Here is a 7473-nt window from a genome sequence, read left to right on the forward strand (position 1 = left end):
ATCATGCTCTTTTTAAAGAGCACTAAACTAAACTGCTTTGTACAACTTTCATACAATCATAAATGCTTTAGAGAGAAATGGCGTAATCAAAATGGATGAGTTAACTATCAGAAACGTTTCTTATACATATTATAGGAAGTTGATGAAAAATCAGTGGTAAAAATGAGCATTTATTTCATATTGATTTTGAACTTGTATTAAAACCGTCTGGCAGTGAATCCGGTTGCTATTCATATATAATTTTGAAAATATTTTTATTAAATGCAAATGACACATCCATATCATGATGGGTTTGTTGTTTATTAAAAATGTTTAGATCTTTGTTTATTGTGTTATTTTTAAAAAGACACCGATTTTTTTATTTAGATATAAATGAAATTTTGATTGTAACCATAATATAATACAGGCCTAATTTCGTGGTTTCATTAACAGATCTAATGTGCATTTTATTTCATTAATGTTTAATGGGAACCTGCTACATTTCACTATCGAAAAAATGAAATTTTGGTATTACGGTGCTGTTCACGAACATTCGAATTGAATACATTTAGCATATTATGCATTTGTTTATTTATAGCAAGATGGCCCTTATATCTTAATTGCAATTTTCACATTTCTCCCCGTATCAATATATGTTGTATTAAAAATGTTGTTGTTGTTGTTGTATTACAAGCATTACATTTTACACTTGAAGTCGCTTTAAATAGCTAGGCCTCGTTGAAATCACCTTTTTGTTGTTTTAACTTTAGTTTAAATAATATTTAAGTTAACAATTTATAATGATTTCCATTGTTTATGATCCATAGAAAAATATATAATTGGAAATCATTTAAGTAATTAAATATTTCTTTTCTTGTGTACAGTACCTAACAATGCCTTAATGTTCATTCATTCTGAGATCCACGCAACATACTGTCATTTATTAATCATCGACAATTACGCTGAGATTAATAAGCACGTGTGGCAATTATTACGTTGCCCAAATTGCTTAATAATATTGTGCATCAAACGGTATAACACGTTTTATAGAACACACAACTGGTGTGGTTACACTATTTATTGTGTTTGTTTTCTCAATACTCGTTCATATGTTCAAGAAATAAAGATAAAATAATAACCTTTTATAAAGTATGTATAGCACCTACAATTTTGAATAATGATCGAACAGTAATGATCATGCATTTGATATAAAATCTGTGTAAACCCTTAAAAATTACGTCCATTCCATATGTACGATACGCTTTGTTTGTCGGACAAAATGGCGGCCAGATAAGCGTTGCTGAGGGGTGTGCGAAAACTCGCGATCTGATTGGCTGATCGACAAAATATGGGCGGAGTTGGCGACTGGTCAATTATCAGTGTATCTGACATCTGCATTGAGTGCTATTAGATATCATATAGCTAAATTTTGTAATAAAGTTTATGAAAATAGTAATATTAACCTATTTTGGTCAATAAAAAACTCCTTAGAAGTTATTGATAAAATTGAAAAGAAAAAATATAAGGTGTCACAGGTAAGTACTTATGATTTTTCTACACTATATACAACGCTTCCTCACGCTTTAAAAAATCCAAACTTGTTTCTTTGATTGAAAAAACGTTTGCTAGAGAGAAGTGTTTGTATCTAGCTTTAAACACCAAAACAGCTTTTTTTACTAATCAGATATTAGATAATTACATCATTTGGACTGGTCTTGACTTTTGTGCAGCACTTACTTTTCTTCTGGATAACTTGTTTGTTGAATTTAATGGTAAAATACTTAAACAAATTATTGGCGTTCCTATGGGTACTAATTGTGCGCCACTTATAGCTGACCTTTTTTTATATTGTTATGAAAGCGAATTTATGTTAGAATTATCTAAAACTAAGCAAGTAGATTTGATTCATTGTTTTAACCTCACTAGTAGGTACATTGATGACATACTTAATTTAGATAATCCATTATTTGAACAATATATTCGCAAAATCTACCCAAAAGAACTAGTCTTAAATAGATCGTGTATATCCAATACAGACGCTGCGTATTTAGACTTACATTTAACTATTAATAATAATTTGATAAAAACTAGTTTATACGACAAACAGGACGACTTTAACTTTGAAATTGTGAATTTTCCGTTCCTAGATGGCAACATCCCTAAAGGACTTTCCTATGGTACTGACATTTCGCAGTTGGTACGTTATGCCAGAGCATGTTCATGTATTAAAGTTTTTAATGATCGTAATCTAATATTAACAAAAAAAATGCTAAAACAAGGCTTTTTGTATCATAACCTAAGAAGTAAATTCGCAAAATTTTACTCTTAGTATGGTGATTTAATTTCGAAATATAATGTTTCTTTAAAATGGTATTTAAATAATGGAATTTCCCATCCATCATTTTATGGAGATGTTTTGAAGCGTGTCCGCAAATTAAAATATGTTAAACCAAATGTTCTTATTAAACTTTTCAATTTAATTAACTTGTTTTTATCAAAAGGATACGATGCTTATGTACTTAAAACACGTGTTTGATGGTTTTCGATTCACTATATCTTTCTTCTCTTAAAATTTGGAATCATTAGTGATATTATAGGCATTTTTCACTATTGAACAAAATTGTGTCTTTGTGTCGTATGCACAAATCTGCATGAAAACTACATTTGGACTGACATCGTACATCAAATCAGTTCTGTCGTCAGTTGTCAAAACACCTATATACTGTTTGATTCCAATAATGTCGCTTTAATGGAATTACCATTTTTATACATTTGATTCTTAATATTTAATCAACAAAACTTGTTTTGTTAGTAGTTCAATTTTGCAGTAGCCCCCCATTAATAGTTTTATTATTACTTTACAGTACTGCCCCTGGATTTTGTTCACGTCATTGTGTCTTCGCTTGTCAATTACGTCATAACTCGTTCTCTGTTCCTGGGTACATGGATTTTTTGACGTCATACGATCAACTTTCCAGTTGTAATCTACATGCATATGTCATTGGGTTTATACCGTTCAATTTTATTTACATTTTCTCTCTGATAGGCGTTTCTTGTTTGATTTAATTATTATTATTTTATTTTTTAGCAGTCACATAAACAACCAAGCAATGTAATATGGAATTTGTACACCCATTATTGTTGCTTCTTCCTGTATTTGCGCGATGATTATCTGAGATATGAATTTAATGACGCTATATTTTTAAATCTTTTTCTATAAAGAAGGCATGTAGTTGACACTTGTTTGTAGTTTCATTTGATCGTTCGTCAAAACGTTGTAACTCTGTTGCTCTGGTATCTTCAATACCATTGAGCAATTAAATTGTAATTAAATTCAATGCGTTTTAATTCCCTTTTATTATTGTTTAATTTGAGTTGCAAAGCTATGACGTTAAATTTTATTTACACTTAAATGTATTATGAATATTGCTTGGCCAAGTGTGAGGTTGAGCGCTCTATAACCGGTTTAAACCCCCAATGCTTTGCATTGACCGTTCCAAGGCGGTGACCCCAGCTTTATTCATATTTTGTGTTTATGTTGGTTTGTATTGTGCTGTATTGTGCTGTTTTATACTGTTTGAGCAATCGGTCACTTGCCTTAAATAAAGGACCAACTAATTGTTTATAATGAGAATTCAATACTGCTCCAGCAGCTGGAGTTTCACTTCTTTATATTATATTATTTATTCCAAAAAAGATATATATCAATCAAATGTGAACTAGTTAATCAAACTACCAGTGTTCCTTACTGGTATTATAGTACAATTAAGTAGGGGTGAAGTTTGTAATATATATCTATACAATTAAGAGTACATAAATGACAAGAGATGGTAACGTATCTGTTTATTTCATTCTACAAGACACAAATTTATCTTAGATTTTGAACATGAACATAAACACATGTTAACAGTTCAAACACATTTGACCAATCTATTATATGTCTGAATCAGCTATTTTTGTACAGTTTTTGTACATTTATTAATAAAAAGAGCACACAATGTCATTTTTGGTCATGGTAACGTATCTGTTCTATACGTTCGTTAATGTTTATAATATTAATGTTTATATGCAAAGTACTAGCTCACAAAACAGCGTGAGAATAACAATAACTTTTAAACATTAGGTAAAACAACTTATCCGTCTAATGTTGTGTGTTAATTACTACACCGCGTGAAAAATACCGAGCATTGAGTTCTTTTTAATCGTGGTAACGTATCTGTTTTCTGCATGTGTCAGCAATGACAATCTGGTTTTATGGTACTTAATAGAAACCAACAGTTATGATAAAAATGGTAATGTGATGCTCAAAATGTTGTATGTTTTTTATGTATATTACAAATCTTAAAACATTAACATGCATGTACAAAATGAATATAATTATTTTTGCTGTATTGTACATGGTATGGAATTGAAGTAAATTGTGTTAATTTTTAGATATAAATAGATACAATGTACTGACAAAACACAGTAGGCACGTTACAATAACTTTAAAACTCTTTCAATATAAAGAAGTGAAACTCCAGCTGCTGGAGCAGTATTGAATTTTCATTTAAAACAATTAGTTGGTCCTTTATTTAAGGCAAGTGACCGATTGCCCAAACAGTACAAAACAGCACAATACAGCACAATACAAACCAACATAAACACAAAATATGAATAAAACTGGGGTCACCGCCTAGGAACGGTCAATGCAAAGCATTGGGGGTTTAAACCTGGTTATAGAGCGCTCAACCTCACACTTGGCCCAGCAATATTCATAATACATTTAAGTGTAAATAAAATTTAACGTCATAGCATTGTAACTCAAATTAAACAATAATAAAAGGGAATTAAAACGCATTCAATTTAATTACTATTTAATTACTCAATTGCATTGAAGAAACAAGAGTAACAGAATTACAACTTTTTGACGAACGATCAAATAAAACTATTAACAATTGTCAACTACATTCCTTCTTTATAGAAAAGATTTGAGAATATAGAATCAAAGAGTTAATATCTCAGATAATCATCGCGCAAATACAGGAAGAAGCAGCAATAATGGGTGTAAAAATTCCATATTACATAGCTTGGTTGTTTATGTGACTGCTAAACAAATAAAAAATGATTTAATCAAACAAAAAACGCCTATCAGAGAGAAAATATAAATAAAATGGAACGTTATAAACCCAATGACCTATGCATGTAGATTACAACTGGGAAAGTCGGTCGTATGACGTCACAAAAATCCATAATGACATAATGACGTGAACAAATTCCAAGGGCAGTACTAAATAAAAATATTAATGGGGCTGTGCTACTAATAAAACAAGTTTAGGTGATTTAATATTAAGAAGCAAATGAATAAAAATGGTAATTCCATTAAAGCGACATTATTGAAATCAAACAGTATATAGGTGTTTAGACAACTGAAGACAGAAATGATTTGATGTACGATTTGAGTCCAAATGTAGTTTACATGCAGATTTGTTCATACGACACAATGACACAATTTTATTCAACAGTGAAAAATGCCTATCAGGTAGTATTCATGCAGATTTGTTCATACGACATCAACAAAATGTGTCTGTTTATGTGTGTGAACGACAACATTGCACGTAAAACATCGATAACAATGTCATTTTCAATTGCAGTAACATACCTGCTGCGTCATAGTCCTCTTGTATGTAGAATATCAATTTGATCTTCTTCTCGTGTGTTGATGTCCATTCATAGAACTCACTGGCATCTTGTATCGACACCTTTAAACTTGGTTTATATACATTAATATAATATTTTGAAGCCTGAACTGTATTTGGTGTTTTAGCCGTTAATTGTTGATAATTTTCAATTTGACTGTTTTGAAAGCGAATAATTTTTATAAGTATTTTCATATTCCTAAAAATTTGGCCTTAAAATCATTAGAATTGTTGTATGTTAATTTGTTACAGCGTTTATTAAGATATCACGTTTTTAAAATCAATGTTTAATAATGTTGATAACAAATATAGTTTTATTTTTATCACTTTTATACAATAGATTTTACATATTGTGTTTTATGAAGCACCATCGAATATTAGTATACATAATTAGATAGGAGATTTATCAAATAAAAAAAAATCCAGTTTTACCTTTCCCGTTTTATCCCGGCTCTTGACTTTTCCATGCCGTCTGATATGATGGATATCTATTTACTATCTTGGTCTACTATTTTAACACAGGCTACAGGAAAAAGTTATTTGTTATACTAAACTATGATATTTTATCATAACGAAACATTTTTATTCAGATTTCAAAAGCATATTACACCTATAGTTCCTAAATAAAATCATGTATCATTTTAAACAGATACGTTACCATACAAAACAGATACGTTACCAAGAATATCAAAGAGTTCTACAATATATTTCTTGGGATATTTCTATATCGAGTTCTTATATATCATCAAATATCAACAAAATATAATTCTATGATATAAATAGTAAAATGTTATATTTATGTCAAAGCTATTTTCCAACGAATTTTGCTAAAATCTGCACTTACCCTTGTTTTCAAGAGCCTCTAATATTTTGTTTTCATTTCTTTAATCAAAAATGGCGGGAAAATGCCATCCAGCGATGCTGCTTGATACATGAGGCCATCAGCTATATAACATCATTTGGTTATCGCGCAAAAATATCAATTTAATCTCATTTAGCGAAAATCGGTAACGTATCTGTTCGTAACGTATCTGTTTGCCCAAAACTAAACAACATCAGATGCCTCATTTATATTTGTCAGATTTATCGAAGTTGATCATTTTTGGCATTTATATATTTAAAATTTACTTTAAAAAGACCCGATATGCATTTACCAACGAGGGTACATGATGTTCAGTGAGAAAGGATGGTAACGTATCTGTTCCGTTTTTTAAAGAAAAACTAAATGTCGCCTTACCTTAATGAAGGCATCGTTGCTTTTTAATGTTTGTGGTAGAAGTATTAATGTCTAGCTGATGTAATATAATGTTTTGTGATGTTAAAAGGGCAGTTTTAATAATCAAAAGGGTTATAGTATTGTTATTCTTGTAGCTCTGAAGTTTGGTAACGTATCTGTTCAATGGTTCAGGGACATGGTTTTCATCATGTATATTTTCCAAAATAAAATATCCATAAAGAATTTGATGTATATACTAAGTTATTTGAACTTTATTTATACATTTGATGGAGTTTTTTCATCTCGTGATTTTCGGGAAAGTGATATATAACCAAACGCAGTATGCAGGGCCGTACCCAGGAAATGTTGACTGGGGGGCCCAAACGGGGAGGGTGCGGGAGGGGTTGCCCCTCCGGAATATATTTTTTTTATTAGGCACTGTTCAAGGTGAATTTTAATGCATATAGAAACATATGTTGTGTTATAAATTTATGGATATATAACAAGTAAATCAGCACCTTTCTGAAGTCTAAAGCTTTAATCATTACGGGCCGTCCATAAAGTATGTCACGCTCAAGGTGGGGGGAGGGTGAGTAAGAA

Source organism: Dreissena polymorpha, chromosome 1 (assembly GCF_020536995.1).
Source record: "Dreissena polymorpha isolate Duluth1 chromosome 1, UMN_Dpol_1.0, whole genome shotgun sequence".
NCBI lineage: Eukaryota > Metazoa > Mollusca > Bivalvia > Myida > Dreissenidae > Dreissena > Dreissena polymorpha.